The sequence below is a fragment of the Centruroides vittatus genome, unplaced genomic scaffold (genome assembly GCF_030686945.1).
Source record: "Centruroides vittatus isolate TY-2023 unplaced genomic scaffold, ASM3068694v2 contig_439, whole genome shotgun sequence".
In the NCBI taxonomy this organism is placed as follows: Eukaryota; Metazoa; Arthropoda; class Arachnida; order Scorpiones; family Buthidae; genus Centruroides; species Centruroides vittatus.
This window is the reverse complement of record NW_027122239.1, coordinates 1,741,136-1,759,970: the sequence shown is the minus strand read 5'-3', so window position 1 is coordinate 1,759,970 and position 18,835 is coordinate 1,741,136. Positions and strand designations below refer to the sequence as shown.

The 18,835-nt window shown below is 28.7% G+C and overlaps 1 protein-coding gene across 3 annotated transcripts in view; it reads right to left on the bottom strand.

Annotated features, from left to right (window-relative positions):
* Window positions 1-18,835, bottom strand: part of RapGAP1 (Rap GTPase activating protein 1) — a 62,847-nt gene that overhangs the window by 36,377 nt on the left and 7,635 nt on the right. The window contains exon 1 of one of the 3 annotated variants that reach the window (XM_067272437.1): window positions 10,197-10,822. The exons of 1 other annotated variant lie outside the window; for it this stretch is intronic. The gene's annotated coding sequence lies outside the window, so the exon portion shown is untranslated. Of the gene's footprint in view, window positions 1-2,730; window positions 3,033-10,196; window positions 10,823-18,835 lie in introns of those variants that run through there. One more of the 3 variants, XM_067272436.1, reaches the window with a different exon arrangement.

Genomic DNA, 18,835 nt, shown 5'->3' with positions numbered 1-18,835 from the left:
AATTATCCCACGGAAGTTAGGGGCATTCTGTCTCGAAGACCACACCCTGTAGTTGCCAGTCGGCCTGTCCACGGCCTTACCTTAACTACCAAATGGATAATCTCATCAATTATTACTGCCGAACGGATCATCTATCATACGATTAGCTTGTGCGGCTACGATAATCGCAACACAGAGAATTAATCAGAAAATGGGGCATAAATGGTCCAAACGCACCCGATGCCACTACCGAAGAAGAATACGAAGTGTATTATTAGATAAATTGGTGAAGTCGGTTGGAGATAACACTCCGCCCAATGCGGGAAATCTCTCTTAATTATCGATAAATGATAAGAGCAGTATGGCCGTTACTCCGCCCAATTACGAAGAACGTCATCCTACCATTTAAGAAAATAAAATAATAACAATCTCTCGAATGACACTCCAATCGTATTGCCATCTTCCCGATAAATCTTAAAAGATTTTGTTACATCTTAGAAACAGAGCTAACTTATTATTTTAATGCACTATACGGCAATAGTGTCTTAAAATTTTTATCTACAAGTAACGGTTAAGTCAAACATAAATGATGATCTAAGAGAAATGTCATTCTAGATAAGAACCTTTACAGAACTGATGAGTATCGCTTTCTTCCACTCCACAACTGAAGGGAAGGAAGAAAAAAAAAAATGCATTTTTAACGTTAAGCACTCTACTCTTTATAAACTTAGCGTTTACAGATCGAAGACTGTTCAACAAGTTTTCAACGTTTTCTTTTAAAAAAAGAAAATGTACGATTTAAACACACGAGCCCGCTTTTAAAACGTCACAATAAAAAAAAAACAAACTAAAAGGAAGGATAATTGGCACTCTTCCAGACACCCACAGACCAGTTTTGCCCTTACAAAATGTCCGCTTTGGCTATAACGGGCCTGTGTTTGCCAAGCGTATGACAAACATATCCTTTACTACAGCAGATGTTATGTCGTCGGCTCGGAAATGAGACTATTCTGCTTGCAAGCGTCCCCCCACGCAGGCCAGCTGGTCTAAGTACAGCAGTTTGTATTGAGACCACTATGACCTCATTTACTCAATGCATTTCTAGATTTCTAACCATTAACAAGTTTTTTCTTCTCCTTTTATGTACCCACGCTTCTTCATAATTGCCCCTTTAGAGTAGCTAAGATTTAAATGAGTGTCCTTAAACGCAATAAAACGATTTTTTAAAAGCGATCTGCTGCGAGTTCACTAACCTAACCAATATCTGAACAATAGTTCATTTGCGGATCGGGTATATAAATCCCATTTTATTATCGCAAATTAGAATAATTAAGATGCTATAAAAATGTTATATTATTTTATTTTGTTTTAATTTTCTTCTACTCCTTGTTCTAACCCACCTTTCATCCTTCCAACGCAAAAAATCCGGAACAAAACCCCGCAATCTGGACTTGAGCTTCGAAACCAACATCCATCCATCCATTACTGGTGCGTGCATGAGGAAACAAATTTCGAACTATCCAAAAAAAAGGTATCACAAACGTGTCAAGGGTATCAGGTACATCTAGATTTCAAAAGCGTACTTTTCATCGCCAGCTAATTTTCGTGAAGAAATTGGGTGCATTCCAATCTAGCGGCAAATGCTAAAAAAATTCCTCAAACTCGAGAAGGTTAGAACGACCCACGATAATCATTCACGGTAGTAATGTGTGGCATATAGTCTCCCTTCAATAATTCACACCAAAATGTATCCAAGCATTACGTCACGCGTTAGCAATCGCTTCCGGGAACGCGTGTTGCAGCGAGTTTTGTTCTAAAAAGCACCCATTTTCGAAAACTGCTCCCAATCCGTACAACTGGGAAAAGCAAAAGAGGAAAAAAAATTTCCTCCAGCCATGGCATTACACATTATGTTCGCTGGCAAAGCGGAGTGTAAAGTTTTATCCACGAAGTGAGCGTGTTTAAAGAGGGGGAAAATCGATAATATCTATCTATTTTATCCCCGTTTTCTCATCTTCGAGCTTATATAACTGAAGCAAGAAGATCTGTATTTCCTATCCAAGGTCTGGGGTGGTAAAAAAATCCCTTCCCACGCCTCTTCTACAAACGAGAGTCGCCCACCGTCACCAAAGGACATCTGATCTTCGAGTAAATGTCCTTGTCGATGACAGAAAGGTAGAAAACCACACCAAGTTAACACAAAAGCGTTCGTGATAGGTAATTTATCAGAGACAACGCAACAACTCGATTAATCATTTTTTTTAACGCTTACAAAACGGGAAAAAATTAAACTTGGAACGAAGTGTGGGTAGCGACGATAATGATCCTCCACCTTCTTCCTGGTTGTTTTAGAAGCCGACAATGGATAAAAATCATCCGAGTGACCCAAATATCCTTTTCTCCTCCAGCAAAAGAAAAAATAAGGGGCATTATCACGGATTCCCGAGAGGAGCCCCAAAAAATGTTTAAACATTGGCAAACTCACGCTTCCTAGCAGCTGTCAATTTCACTCTTACCACGTTGAAAAAAAAAACACCCGCCTGGTTCTGTATCGAGTATTATAAAAATACACACGTGTATAATTATAATTAATGGGTTAAACTTGGGTTAAAATGATTTCTCCCGCCAGCGAGAAGCCAATGTAAGTACACGGACATGTTGACAAATGTGCGGCATGCACGGGTGGGGTCAGGTGTAAGAGTAACCGACTGATAAACTGGCGTAAGAATTAGTATAAATGACAAAACTCACCGGAACGGCCTTCCATCTTAGGCACGTTGTACCTGTTCGTATTGAAACGTCAGCCGGGCAGACAGTGTGCTGCTGTGTAACGGGACAGGACAAGCAACTCGGACGACGCGGAACTCGGCGCAGCCAAACGGAAACTGCTGTCACTAACCTCGACCCACCATCCTTTTTCAATATCTCGAAACCAGGGGGCGTCGTTTTGCGTGATGGTTGTGCTGCTCTATGAACCCCGTTAACGTTCGTTAAGTTATCAGTCGTTTGATTCGTTCGAATACGCTAGCTTTAGTTAACGCCGTTACGTCATTACTTGACACAAGTCACGCTATACGCCAATGACTAGCACCTGGATTCGTTCCGACTTGCAAACACGTGATATAGACCAGAAATGACGAAGCAAATGATCTGTACTATCGAAATGATCAATTGTATCTTCTACATTACCCGAATAATAAAAGTACCAGTTGAATAGAGGAAAAACTTGCACACAAATTGGGCGAGGAAGAAATATGATGCATCCACTTCATACAGTTTGTGTGTCATATTTATTTGTGTGCATTTGTTCCCTTGACTGGTATAGGTATGTGCTTTATCATTCAGAGAAAGCAGGAAGAACACAGACTCTACAGATACTAGGAAAATGAATGTTAAAGTCTAATGCCAAGAGTTTTTTCGCTTAAATTTAAAAAACTATCGACATTTTTGTTAACTTTGTCTCAATTCGTTCGAATTATTTAAATTTTGTCCGTGCCGACGACAAAAAATTTATATTTTTGGGACGTCGGGTTTCGCCGACTTGGCTAAGGTAACCTTTTGCCAAAAGATCGCTAACCTTTCGAATATTCTGTTAATACATTATTCGAATTGAAGATCTGAAAATATAAAATTACGTTTAACTAATTTACCATTCTTAAACATTTTCTATATCAAAACTCAATCGTAAACTTTGAAAACCACAAATTTCGAGAATGTAAATTCTATACCAGTTATCGGAGTAATATAATAATCTATGTTATTTAAATAGGAAGGATGACATTAGACCTAGCCCACATTAAGTATTTGTGTGTTGTAACACCAGGAAATAAATAAGTTTTTAATGACAGCTAATAGTAAGTGAAAAAAAAAATATATATATATATGGCTCAAACTTGCATTCTGTAATATTTGTACAGCTGTTATATTAAAATAGTTTTATTTTAATCCAGTTAAATCCAGCTGTTAATATTTGAAAATAAAGAATTTTCAATTATTTTAAAACTAGAAGGTAAAGATGCAAGAACAATAATTAGAAAGAATATGTTTACATATCCATCCTGTGTACTTATTAAGAGATGTTTACAAACTTGTTAATATTGTTGTTTTTTTCCTTCCTTTTTTCCGTGACGATGCCAAGTTCGTATTTATGTGATCATTCTTAGTATAATACTTGAGATTTCTGTCAGCTCATTCATCACTGATTTTTATCAGTAATCTAAAAGATGATCTTGAACTAGTCTTTTAAGATTACTGATGCAAATTGTTTGTATTAGAGATGACAGATGAAGTTAATGAAATAGTTTCTTCTTGACTTTTAATAATAAACATAATGAATAAAAATTACCTTTAATTTTATTGTCAAATATAATATTCGTAATTACGAAACAAACTCCACTTTTGATTTTAAACATGCCAGTTCTTTGCGAACTAAAATAAATTCCATGCCATGCGTGACATTTGATAGTTACGGCTTTATAAATTCGCTGATTGCTTCTTTCATGCTAGAATGCTTAGATGTGAAAATTTTCCAAGTTCATTGTTACGTATTGTTTCGAGTTAACCCGTTTCTAAAAATCTCTTTGAAGTGTATTAATTAAAGAAAAAAATTTCTTTAAAAAGATTAGATGTTCTCGGTTTAATATTTAGTTGGATACTCTGTATGGTGAATGTAAAATAAATAACTAAGACAAATTTGAGAAATATTCCTGTTGCATGAAATAAGTTAAAAATAGTTGCAATTATGTTGTTCAGGGTTTTAACAGAATGGGATAGTAATGGATGGATAAACATTTTTGAAGATGTCATTAAATAAACAAGTGTCAATCAAATTAAACACTCAAGGTGTTTAGATACATGGACACATAGTAAGAGGCAAGTACTCAAAACTGTTTATTTCTGATATTTGTTATTATTTAATCGTACAGTTATTGAAATGCAATATAAATTATAAAGCAAAACATAAAAAACAGTAAAAAAAAATTTAAAAAATCAACTTTTAATTTTAATAAAACATGAAAATATTTTTATAAAAAGGTTGATTTCTTTTTTAAAATTTAATTTAATGTATTGTGACAGAGCAAAAAATATTTCTCGAAGAAAAAATTTTTATTTGTATTTTCTTCTAATCTTTAATTTACATTACAAATAAAAATTTATAATATGCAGTTCATTATAATAAAGAAATTATATTTTAATGAAATAAAATATTTTTTAAAATACAAAAACTTTTAAATATTTTAATCAAGTTTCATGTCAATTTAAATGTTTTTTATAACTAGAAGAGTATGATTTTATACATTGGAATGCATTCGTAACTAAAACATTTGTAGAAAAACAGGCTTTAAAGTAAAAAAAAAACATAAATTTAATAATCAAAATTTTAAATAATATATTAAATTTCCATAATATATATAAAATTAAAATATTATCTGTTAATATCCTCAAATTTTCATGGGTGGTTTGATGTGAATATTCTATATTGGGCCCTATCCTTCGCAGAACCCATTCCATTGTGGACCCGACTAAACTTGTAAGTGGCACGGAAAAGAAAGGCATTCTTATTCCTCGCAGATTAGAAAGTGTTTTTAAAAAGAAGCTACTCGAGGTTGAAATGTATAAAAATTTAATTTAAAATATTTTTAGCTAACTATAAATAATAATCTTATAATTCTGTCTGTATTTAAAGCACTAAACAAAATTTTTAACTGTGCTGCAAATATGGTTTAATGGAAACTATAATGATTCATAAAACAGGTTGACCTAGATATGGTGGATGTATTGTGTAAATTTACTTAAGTAAATTAATTTTTTGTGTAACAAGAATATAGATTACAATTTAAAAATATGTAAATATATAAAAGTTTTTTTGTTTATAATTCAATTATTATATTAAAATTTAATGTAAGAATTTTTTAAAGTAATGATTCAATTAGAATCTTTGTTAACTTTTAAAAAAATTGTTTAATTATAGTTAAGTATTTATTTACTTAATAGAAAAAAAAATAATAGTAGGATAAGTTTGTTTGTTATTAATTAAAAAACTTTGTTGTTGCTTAAAGAGTATTTTCATGCATGAGTTACCTCAAATTTTTTAATAATGTTATGATACCAGAAAAGGGTTTATTTGGAAAGAAAGCTTACATGAAAAAAATTTTGAATAATTTAAATTTATTTTTTCTTTTTAAAAACTGCATCTAATTCTAATAAAATAAATAGAAAATTACAACTTTCCAATCTCATTTATTTCTAATGAGGAACTACAAAGCAATCTGGTGATTTATATTGACAAATTAAAAAGAAGAAAAAAACACTGATCCACATTCCATTGGTATGCCTCATGAATTCAAATTACTGTTTTCTATCAAAATTAAGATGCAAATTGAATGTTATCTCTTATTAACTTTTTAAATGTATTAATTCTTGACAAGTTACACAACTAATTTATTGAACTTTGACCTTTCTTAGTATATTCTTAATTAACAATATAGAACTTCTTTTATTTAATTTGTTAAAAATTTATATGATTATATATTTTATATTAAATTTTCTAATTTACTAGCTTATATATGATATTTGATGATAAATTCGTATACGTATCCATATGCTACGTGACCTGCACCCGATCGATGACTTAAAAATATTATTTTCGTGAAATTATTTAGATTTTTATATAATTTTAACTATTGAAACGTTATAAGATAATAATGTATTGTGTTTTCTGTAATTGAACAGGTGGAAGGTTAACATGATACCATTTGGTGAGTTAACAAAATAATATTCCTTTAGGATATTAATTGGATAATAATTCACTGTGCCAGGATCATATTATTGTAGAGAAATCATGAAATCAAAAATAATCCTAGTAAGTAGATGTATTGTTAACTTATACTCTACATAATTAATGTTACTGTAATCAAATTAAATTCTAATTTTCCTGTGTATAAATTTTTCCAACAAAACAGAAAATGACATAATGGATTGTTTTCAAGCAGTGAATACATTAACTGCTTGACATCATTATGTCATCATTCTAACCTTAACGTTTTCATAATTGCTTGAATATTCATTAGATAAAAATATAAATGAGAATTTCAAAAGCTTTTAATATATATTATGTTAAAATAAACAGTTTATCTTTTCATATTAGTGTCAAAGATGAAATGTATTATAAATGTATTGTATTGTAAATTTATTCATCTAACTTAGTGTTTAGTTATCGACTGTCCTCTTTTCTTGTGATCGAGGGACCTATTATTAGATTTTTCTGTACCCATTTTTTGCTCTATTCACTTGATAACAATCATTAAATATAATTACTAAAGATAAAAAGCATTTTAATAACAGCAACAATTATGTAAAATATATTTATTTTAGATTTTTTAAGAAATGAATAAATATTGCCAGAGTAATATTCAATTTTGTAAAATGTTTACATTGATAATATAATGCATATTCTATTAAAGAAAATAGGCCAGTCTTTCTGTTATGTTAAATTTTATATATAATAAATGTTGAAAAAAATAAATAAATCTAGAGTTTACTGGGAAAGAATTGTAGCATGCAGCATAGCCCAGTTTAAAATCATGAAATTTTAAACAGAGCTCTGTTGCATACTAAATAACTACAGACTTATAATTTAGAAAATAAGATTAATCCTGGTAATGGTAACTTATATAAATTATGTCTGAATAAAATTAAAGAATAGTGTTTAAAGTATAAAAATAACCAGTACAAAACATTATTACAGACAGTATATTGTTTTTTACTAGCAAAACTTGAAAGTTAACACAATTTATTTACATAACTAATGCCTCAACAGAATACAAAATCCCTCTACATCCAGTTGTAAAATCTTTGAAATAAACATAATAGAATAAACCAGGAAGTTTTCTTTTATAAGAGAAAAACTGACTAATGGAAAGTTAACAAGATGTATTTTTAGCTAAAAACTTGCTGGAAATCTTATATAAAATGATTTTAAAATATGTTACTATGTATAGAATAAAGACATATATTAAAACCGTGTTTTAATTTACATCTTGATGAATAATGAAAGTAATTTTAAAATATTTAGGATATCCAGCTAAGAAAATTAATATTGTGCAGAAAAATAAAAGAGAAAGTGGGAATTGTACGATCATTAAACATAACTCGACTACAATTTTAAGTTCGCCAAAAAAATAAAGACAAAGAATAAAAAAGTTCCTAACTTACCAAAAAAATTTTGGCATTTAAATAAGAATGAGGAACAATCACTCACAAGTTGACAACAATAAAAACAGAATTCTTTTTTTCCTTTTAAAGACCAAGAGAAATCATAGGGTGATTTACTAGATAAATCATTGTTATTTATTTTTATCAGCTTTTTTATTTTTATAATATATATTTTTTATTTTAGGCATTGTCATTAAAGAAAAATTAAAACTTCAATCCATGGCTCTTGAGACTTGATTTAAAAATATAAAGGATATCTTCATTAAAAATATGTCTTTTTTTGTTATGTTTTTTTTAGAAAGGCTATTAAAAAAATGATAAAGTTGCTACTAGTAATAACTGGAAGAAAATCTTTACAGTGAAGATGATACAGCCATAAATTAAAATGAATACAATCCCATAAGATTATAATATGTAACAGCAAAGTCTTATTTTAAAATCTATGACAATATATTATTTTACAATTTGCATATATTATATTTCTGATGCATTAAATGTTAGAAAAATTACATAAATTTTTAGTTTAGTGAATGTGTTCAATAATAATGGAAGAAAACTATAACTGCTTAGTAGAAAACATGTATCTAGATAATAAAAAAATATCATCAATGTGATAAGTCACTTTACTTTGACAAGTAGTATCGTGTTCTAAATCAAATTTGGAGTGCTTTTGACTATCAGTACGGATATCTTCTTAGAGAAAACACTTTACAAATCAAATAATAAATGTATGTCATTACAGTTTTTGCATTAAGTATAGATAAATGTTAAATTGTGCAGTTCAAATGCCAATAATATGTGTGCAGATATACATAAATTACGCATATAAACTTTATAATTTTTATATATCGTCCGCATCCGAGATGTAAATATGTAAAACAAATATTTTCACTTTTAACGTACTCACGTAAAAGTTAAGCATATTATTATTTGATTTAAAATTACACCAAGCATTCAGAAAGATAAGAATCAGCACAAGATGAAGATAATTATACTAAATAATTTATAGAAACAGAATTAGCATGTTATAAACTTAAGTTTTAAGAAAACTCATTAATAAAATAAAAAATCACTTCATTAAAATTCATCTGGTTTGCTGCTGACACATTGTCATGACAAGTCAAGCATGCAGCCATATATGGATGGAAAAAAAGTATGATTATAATGATATTCTACAGTATTGTAAACATATAAAAAGAAATTGGGATTGTTTACTTTCAAAAAATAAATGTGTGTAAACAAAAAAGCAACCATTAAAATTTTATAACAGCAATAATAATTAAAGAAACAAAATGTGAAAATTAAAATAAAATTATTTTTAACGTCCTATTTTATTTTTTACAGAAGATATGACAAGTTATTATGATATAAAACAGCAGGCTTTATCGTTATATTATGATAAAAGGTCTAAGCTACAGTGATATGCAAAAATGAAAGAATATAAAAAAACAAGATAAACATCATGTTAATAAGTTTATAAGTTTACATTAAAATCTAATTAAAATGCTAATTGGACAGAGGGATGGTGTATGTAGCATGTGAGATAAGAATAAGCTTCAAATCTAATATTAATTTATATAATAATAATAATATTTGAATGTATTTTATTGGATTTGTATCCATAATTTTCCATCTGAAGTCAACATATGGTTATCACCTATACAAATAAAACTCAAGGTCATAAAGGTGAACAGTTCTATTGGATTAACAGAGAAATATCTGTTTCAAATATTACTTAAGCCGTTTTAGATTAAATTTAATATATTACATTAAAGAATAATAAATGTTTTTCTGATGTAATTATTAACAACAATACTTCTAGAAGAGAACTGATGATTATTATTTTTATTTTTTTATATTAAACAGCAGCATTTATCATTGTTTCTGTTATATTTTTAATGCAATTGTTTAAATATATACAAAATGCTTTTTATAATAGTATACGACCAATATGAAGAGGAAATTTTTAAATATTGTTTAAATAATTAAACAATTGCACCTACCAGATTGGAAGAAGAGGCAAAGCAGATGGCTACCCCTGGAAAGTATTCTTCACCTTAAAGTTTACCAATAAATCGAAACCCGTTCGGACACATAAAGTTATCCTATTTAGACAAAAATTTGGTCCGTGAGGGATGGAAGGAGTAAGATACATAAGGACGGCAAACATGGGCGGATGCGAAGGAGGTTGTCAAGGAAGATACGTCTTAGCTGTTTGTTCACATTGATAAATAATACTTTGATTGAATATCTGTAGCGGCACCGTTAAAGGACAGCTAAGTACTTTGCTTCTACGATAAAATCATGGTGTAAGAGGAATGTTTACCAGCTCTAGACACAGTTGTTCGACATGGTAGCTCATTGGCTGCGTGACGAGACGGGAGGAGACGAAGGTCGTTTCAACGGGCGCCTGTGGAGAAGACAGAACTGCTACATTTATTGACAAGTACCACAGGTACTTTTTACAGGGGACGCCGAATGAAAATCTAGGTCTTACTATCACATAGTTAATATTCAATGGAACTGCACTGGAACTGTGTCAGACTTAAATTACTGTATGAAACTAAAATTCTTACTCGTAAGACAAGGCACCACACACAACACCGGTTAACTGGCCATTAAAACGCACTAAATTAGGGTTCTATCGGTTTTGTAGCCGGAAAGGGAAACTGGTCATAGTGCATTCGTGACGTAAGAAATGTGTTTTTGATAGTTCCTCATAGCAAGCCTATCGGGTTCTTGATCGATCTCCATTACTTCTACATGAGCCCTGGGCGGGTTTTTATGAAAGTGGACTCGTTTTATAGTAAATTTCTATTCTTTTTATTTAGAACATTTATTGCATTGATTCTAAAAATTTAATAAAGTTGATCGGTGACTTTTAGGAACACTTCTGATATTCTTAAAAGACCGATGCTTTACTAATTAAAATAAAAACTTTAATTATATTCTTTTAAAAATGTTAAAACTAAAAGAAGTAAACTACTAGCTGTTTTTAGCTATATATAATAGCTTTTTCCAACTTAATTTCTTTACGATAATATATATACAAACAGAAATTCATTTAATTTTAATCATAAAAATAATGCTTTTATAGTATGTACTAGTACTTTAACATAAGAAAATTTTAAGCACGTGAAAAATCTGACGTCCATCTACTTTAAAATTTCCTATATAAATCTTGACAAGCGTGATGACTAAATAAGTAAGATTTATAACAATACTTCCAGTAGCGGTTCTGATACTTTATGGTTGTACAAGAGTATATATACTACTAAATTTTACATACAGACGGATTTTAAACGGTAAAACACCATATCTGTATCTTGTAGGCCTTTGCTGAAGGAGGCCTACACATTGAAGATTTTGTATGATTTATATTTTGTTTATTACGCTACATGATGAAAAATATGCAGTATGGGACACACTTTTTTTTTTATCCAAGATGAAACTAGTCTAGTAGATGATGCCTTTTCTAAAAAATTCATTCAGAGCGAGAATGATTTATGATACGAATCAAAGGGCATCCAGTTGAACTAACGCTGATACTAAACATAAAGACAAATAGTTTGAAGTTTCTGGAATAGGATTCATAATTCAGGTTAGTATTTTCAGTTTGCAAACTAAACGAGAATATATTTTTCAACTTAATCAGGAATACTTCAGAAACATTTTAAAAATTTAGTATTATTATTATTATTATTATTATTATTATTAATAATTAAAAAAAAGAAAGAAAATTACATTTCTTTAGCTGATTCTACAAATGTATCATTCTGGTGATTAATTAATTAAAAATGAATTTATTCTTTTACATAAAATTGAATTACAGTTAATTAAGAGTTAAAAAGAAAATTGTAAATCCGTTTAAATCTAGAATAATATGTTAAAATTTTCAAGAATCATTCTGGTAAAATGCACGTAATCAATGAAAATCACGCATCACTTGAAAGAATCGCGCTTCATTAATCATAAATACCGTACGTATACCGGGCAAAATTTGGATGTTTATGTTCAGTTTTCGGTTTCGAATAAATTAATCAGTAGCCTGTTTATTTTTAAAATTTGCTCACTTGCAAGCCACAATGAATGAAATTTGCTAGGATAATTTAATACTACGATTCGTTACATCAATAATTTTGTATGAATTTAATTTATAATAATGTTTGCTGGAGTTTTAAACAATTAATTAAAATTGCTAATCAGCAATTTATTTTCTTATTTAGAATTTGTAATAAATTTTATTTAGATAATTTTTATAAATATTCTTAACGTGGATAGAATTTTAAGTCGAAATATTTAAAAGTAACAAGAACTGGTACTATTAATAAGGCTAGTCTTAGAAAGAAGAAAATTTGATTTTCTTTGAATGCATTGCATCTTTTTCCTCGAACAGAATGATCAGTGTAATAAATTGGTTATTTTTTTAAAATTCTATTGAATTTCTCAGGATTTTTCAGGATATTGTATCCATTAATTTTTTGATAGAGTATTAAACGAAAAAATATACAGGTTTGTTTATACTTTATAAGACTTTTTCCCAGATAAAAAAATTCTTTATATTAGGTAGACTTCATGTATAAAATTATTCAGAAGTTCTTGGAAATACAAGAAAATTCTATACACAGTATTTTTTTTAAACTTTTGATTTTAAGAATGCCGAATTTAAGTAGAATACGATTTAAAACACTGACGTGTGATTTGAACAATTTTATGAGGTGTAAATAAAAAAACAATTTCCATCCTATTCGAGCGACGATATTGAATTGGATGAATCTACCAAATGTGTTTTTCTAAGAACTTCCGCGGGTTAGAAATTCTAAGAACTTACGTGCGATGACTTCTTTTTTTAATTTTGATTTCATTTGCGGAACAAAAAAGTTATTTATTCTCATCCAGCGAATATAAGGTTGCTTTTCTCACGTCTCTAATATTCATATCCTCCACAGCGGAATATTTCTTGAGTAATCAAGATTCATCAGGATCTTTCTCTATTTTTCGTTTTTTCGAAACAATTTTAATAAATAAATTTGTATTTAAACTGTGCAAAATCTTCAGCATATTCTTCTAGTAAATTTTCCAATGAGAACCTTATTTAAAGTGAAACAAAAATTATACATCTAACGTTTGATTGTTTAATTAAAAAAAATTTATTTATTAAATTAGTCTCTAATTTTGGGAGGAAGCTTAATCATGATCAACTTCATTCTGAAGTAATAATTAGGCTAAGTTTTTGATTAAACATGAAATTAAAGAACTAATCCCTTTTTATTTAGTAACCTGACTTTTAAGAATTTTTAATATATAGGTTGGCCCCAGGGTTCATTAATGCATGGCCTAGGAACTCTCCTTGCAGACCTCATCTTACTGCTCATTATTTAGGCTAAATTTTGTTCTAATTTTATACCTATATCTTCTGTATAATGTTCGTAAAGAAATTAGGACGTGGCTTCGTAATGGCTTAACTAGGCCCGAGTGGCCCATGACAGAATATTATTTGATAATTAATTGGTATAAGCATTCGTAGCAATGTGTTAAAACGCTAAAGATTATTAATTGAACACGAAGGATCTTCGGTTAATGTTACCCTAGGTATACAAAATGGCGGCTCGTCTCTGATTCCAGCAAGGAAACAGTGGGATGCACGTTCTAACCTAACCTAACCTAACCTATTCTAATAATTTGGTTGCTAATAATTATGGTAATTATTAGAATAGGTTAGGTTAGAACGTGCATCCCACTGTTTCCTTGCTGGAATCAGAGACGAGCCGCCATTTTGTATACCTAGGGTAACATTAACCGGATCTTCGTTCGGACAGTTCATTTTTAACTTTGTTAATACAGATTAGAAGAAAATATCTTATTGTAAAACTGTTAATTGAGTTTTTGGGTCGCATTATACACTAGAGAATATAATTTTAAAGTTATAGCCTAAATTTAACAACGATGGTAAATTGAATATAAGATTAGGCTACTTTTTGACATAACACAAATCCGTGAGGTCGATTATCATTCTGCCAGTCATATCGTTATCGTAATAAGAGAAAATACCTAAATGATTTATTATCCCTTTTCGATAATACTTTTTCGATTTCGAATAGAATTAAATATCGATTCTACATTGATCATTTCTGTCGCGAGTTTCATCGAAGTAAAGATATTTCTCATCAACAATCGATATAGTACTTTAGAAGAAACAGTTTATTGATTTTTAAATAAACGTGGTTTTATTTATTATACTTTAAACTAATATAAAAAAAAAGGAATATTCTGGCAAACTTTTTTCATTTGTGGCTTCCCATAAATAAACTTTCAGAAGAATAACTAAAGGTACATAATAACTGAATCCTTATGAATGTTTGTGTTAGCATGCCAGAATGAGATAGAACTGTATCGATTTTTAGGTTGCACTTCGAAAGTCAACGTTTGCTAACCCAAAATTTAAATAGAAGTTTTGATACTCAATGTGTAAATCTGTATTCAATAATTTTCTCCATAAAAAAAAAAAAAAAAAAAAAAAAAAAAAAAAAATAGAAGAAAATGCTTATCTAAATACATTCCTTCAGAAGAATATCTGCAACTAGAACGAGAAGAAACTTCGGCTTATTAATAAGGAATTTTTAATATTTTAACAAATAATAATTAATATATAAATAAATAATTTATAACTCTAAACTTGATTTTTAATTAATTGTATAGAAATAAAGTCATCACTTAAAAGTCAAAGCGCTGACAGATAATAAACTCTCTGAAGAGACGGAATGTTTAAGTAGATTAATTGTAGTTAATTGTTACAACTTATTTGCCCAATGGAATATATTAAATCTGTTCTTAGTTTGAATAAATTGAAGTGAGATATGGTTAAACAATTGAAGGCAATTAATTCTTGTCGTTTACCAATTCCGCTAGGAAACAGTGGGAGAAAGGAATAACCTTGGAAGAAACCAGTTGCAAAATATGTTTAACAGCGTATTTAATGCTACAACTTTTACGAAAAAAAATAGCTTCTGTTTGAATCGAGGACCTTGACACGTTGAATTTACGTGGGTTACGCTATTAAATTTGTCTTTTTTTTTCTATAAATGTTAAAGGTGGTAAACTTTGATTCGATTTCTTTTGTAAATTCGATGGGATTTTATAATCCAAGCAAACTTTGACAATTTCCTTTAATAAGTATTGTCTTTTTTCATATAAATCTTGAAAATTACTTTTTAATAAGACATTTTCCTTTTCCAAATCAGTTTAAAAAATGGTTAAAATTGAATTCTTTCGTATTCAATGGGAAAAAAGGAAAATGTAAGGTTTTCTAGTATTGGTTTTTTTTCATGTTTGTCATGAAAATTATTATTTAATAAGACATTTTCCTCTTTCAGATTTGCTTAAAATTAACACTCAGGTTTGTTTTTTTTAATAAATATTTTATAGCGAAGAAAATGAATAAACTGAAATTCTTTGATAATATTTATGTTAACAATTGATTGAAATTTCATGCTAACAGGTAATTGCTATGTTTATGACTTTGCATGAGAATAACAAATATTATGAACTTCCCGTTTGTAATTGACCATGCAAGCCGTATAAAGTTACATTCGTGATACTGTTGCTATTATTATTATTATTATTATTAATTTTTTTGTTTAATAAGAATATGTATGACCACTTCATTCATAATTAATTAACCAAATCATTAAATAATAGATGATAATTTTACATCTTCATGCGGAACATATTTATATATAGATATATAAAAAAGTTTTTCAAGTTAGTTATGACCTACAATAAATAAGTCTGTAATAGGATTAGTATGAAGTCCATAAACTGGCGAATTAAGGCCGGTTGAAGTTTAATGTTTAATTTATTAACCTATGAGATATAATAGCAAGTTTCGTGCGGAAACATTAAAGATGAGAAAAGAAAATCTTATGCCGTAATTCAATTTAAATGTTGCATTGGTCTACATTATTCTTTTTCGAAATTGAATAATGAATTTTTGTTTCAGGAAAATCAATTTGCTCCAGTTTCCTAGAAGAAAGACTACTTTAAAACAATTTTTTCCTGTATATAAAGGGATCTAAATGCCTATTTAAAGTCTAGGATTTATATAGAAACCCAGCTATAGTTTAAGGCCTCGCAATACGATGCTAGGGCCTTAACTTTTAAATTTATTACTTCGTGGAGGGGAAAGGTCTCATATATAATACAACAGGGCCTCAACAGATCGATATCTGGATATATTTTAAACAAAAATTATCAATTTAAATTTGTTACTTTAATAATATTTTAATATAATATATATATCAGTAAGTTCTGTGATGAATAATAAAGTTATCAGAAACATATAAATATGCACAAAAAATAATTATGAACATAATTACATAAATTTAATTTATTGCACAGGCCGAAAAGAAAATAAATTAAATGTCTAGAACAGTTTTTAAAGGTAAAAAATTACCAATCAATTTTATTTTCTCTCTTCTCAGTAATTGAATTACCTAACAAGAAAAACAAAGTATAATAAATTATCGAAATTTAATTTTCATTAGATTATTTTATTAAAACAATTTTCGATTTTATTTCTCTTCTCTCTTTATCCTGTATCAAATGAAGAAAAGTATTGTAAGATTATAATATCCGTTTGCAGTGTCCAGATTTCAACGTGTCTGCAACCTTTTGACATTATCCTTTATATAATGAAGTACAAAAGAGTGTGTAGGTAGAAGAAATAATTCAAAAAAATATCCGGCTTTAAATAATGTAGACTTTATAGTTTACTGTTTATTGTAATGTGCATTTTTATAGAGTACACTAAACTAACCATTAAAATAACAATAATAAAAGTGATTATCTAGCATAGAGATTGAACCGAATAAAAATAATCTTTATGATAATTTAAATCTAAATATATATATATATATATATATATTTTTTTTTATTTTTCTTATCAACAATTCAAGTTCACCAGCACCGAAATTAATTTACATTTAAAAGAGACAAAAGACAGACAATTGACGTATATAAAAACTATTCATCATTTAATATGTTTTTATAATTACATCACGGACTACTAATTTATAATACGATTTTTACATATAAAGTGAAATGAAAAATGGTAATTTTAAAATTAAACTCGGACCGTAATGATTTATTGAGTCATTTATATTATCCTGAATATAACAATTGGATTAACAGAAGAAAAATGAAGTTGTTTCTATGCTTCAGAATTATTTTTCTTTGTTCTGTTTTTTTTTTTATTTATATATTTCTTTATCGAAAGGCATTTGCCCTCTTGAATAGTTTCGTAGATGATATCAAAGAGAAGAATAAGAGTTCTTCCTTCTATTTAGTGACTATTGTGTAGAGGCGTATTAGAGCACACAGCCCATAAATTGGAGCATATGATGTTTATTATGCCAGACACAATGAGTGATGTTTGGCCCTCTTGCATAGGCTCTTCTTTCACATTAATTATAACCCAATTTTATTATATACAACTGGAAATAAATAAATAAATAAATAACCAGAAGAGGATTTTGAACTTCTCTTTTTTATTATTTATTAAATATTTTTGGCAGTTTCCCAATTTAATAAGATTATTTCGTCTGGGTAACGTCTTTTGGATTGAATCCAACGAAACGTTCTCAATGATCATCATCAATTTTTTTTTATACAGTATGCACTGTATACATTTACGGTTTGTAATTACGAGTCGAGTGGTTACAGATTGTAATTTCGAAAAAAAAAGAAAGGAAAAAAAAAAAAAAAAAGGTATTTTTACCTTTAAAGTTTAGTTTGACGACAAAAATCCTTTGTGTCATTGTTAATTTGTGAAAATTATCTTAATGCCCCTAGCAAATTACGCTAATAAAACGTTCCGGAGAAGATAATTTAGTTTTAATGTTCATTATCTTTGTCATAACCGGATCGTATATTAAAGATACACTTGTTTCTTATTAATATTAGCAAATTTATGTTTACATTATACAATAGAAATATTATTTACGATGATTTTCATTTTAGTTAGCATTTATTCATTGTATTTATATGTCGACCTACATTACATTTTCTTGATTTTTTTAAAGGTTAAAACACTAAAATTCCTCGGAGACGACCGAAGGGAAAAGAATTTATGTCAAAATATATTCCCATCTAAGGAAAGATGCTTTTAAAAGAAGATAAGAAAGGAAAAAAAATATAGAGGTAAGTCATCAGTAATTATATAGAATAAGTAAGAAACAAAAGAGAAAACAATCGATTGAATGGATATTAATCAAGCCAATAGCTCAAGTTCATTTAAAACATACATAATGGCATAAATCTTAGATGAAATTATCCACTCTTGAGAATTCAACAGGTGGAAAGATAAAAATCAATAATGTCAATAATATGTGGGAGCATTTGTTTATATAAATGTATGCTGTCACAATGTTTTAATAATAAAATTGCTTAGTTTAATAAGTGATTTATTTTTATTACCTCGTCATATAAAAATAGATTTACTGTCATTATAAATTTTATATTTTAAATAGCTTACTACAACTTGCTTCACTTTTCACTAAGTTTCCTTGGAGAGTTTGCAAGTTTTTTACATTTAAAAGTATATTAGAATCTTGTATTCATATTTTAAAATACAAATAAAACTATT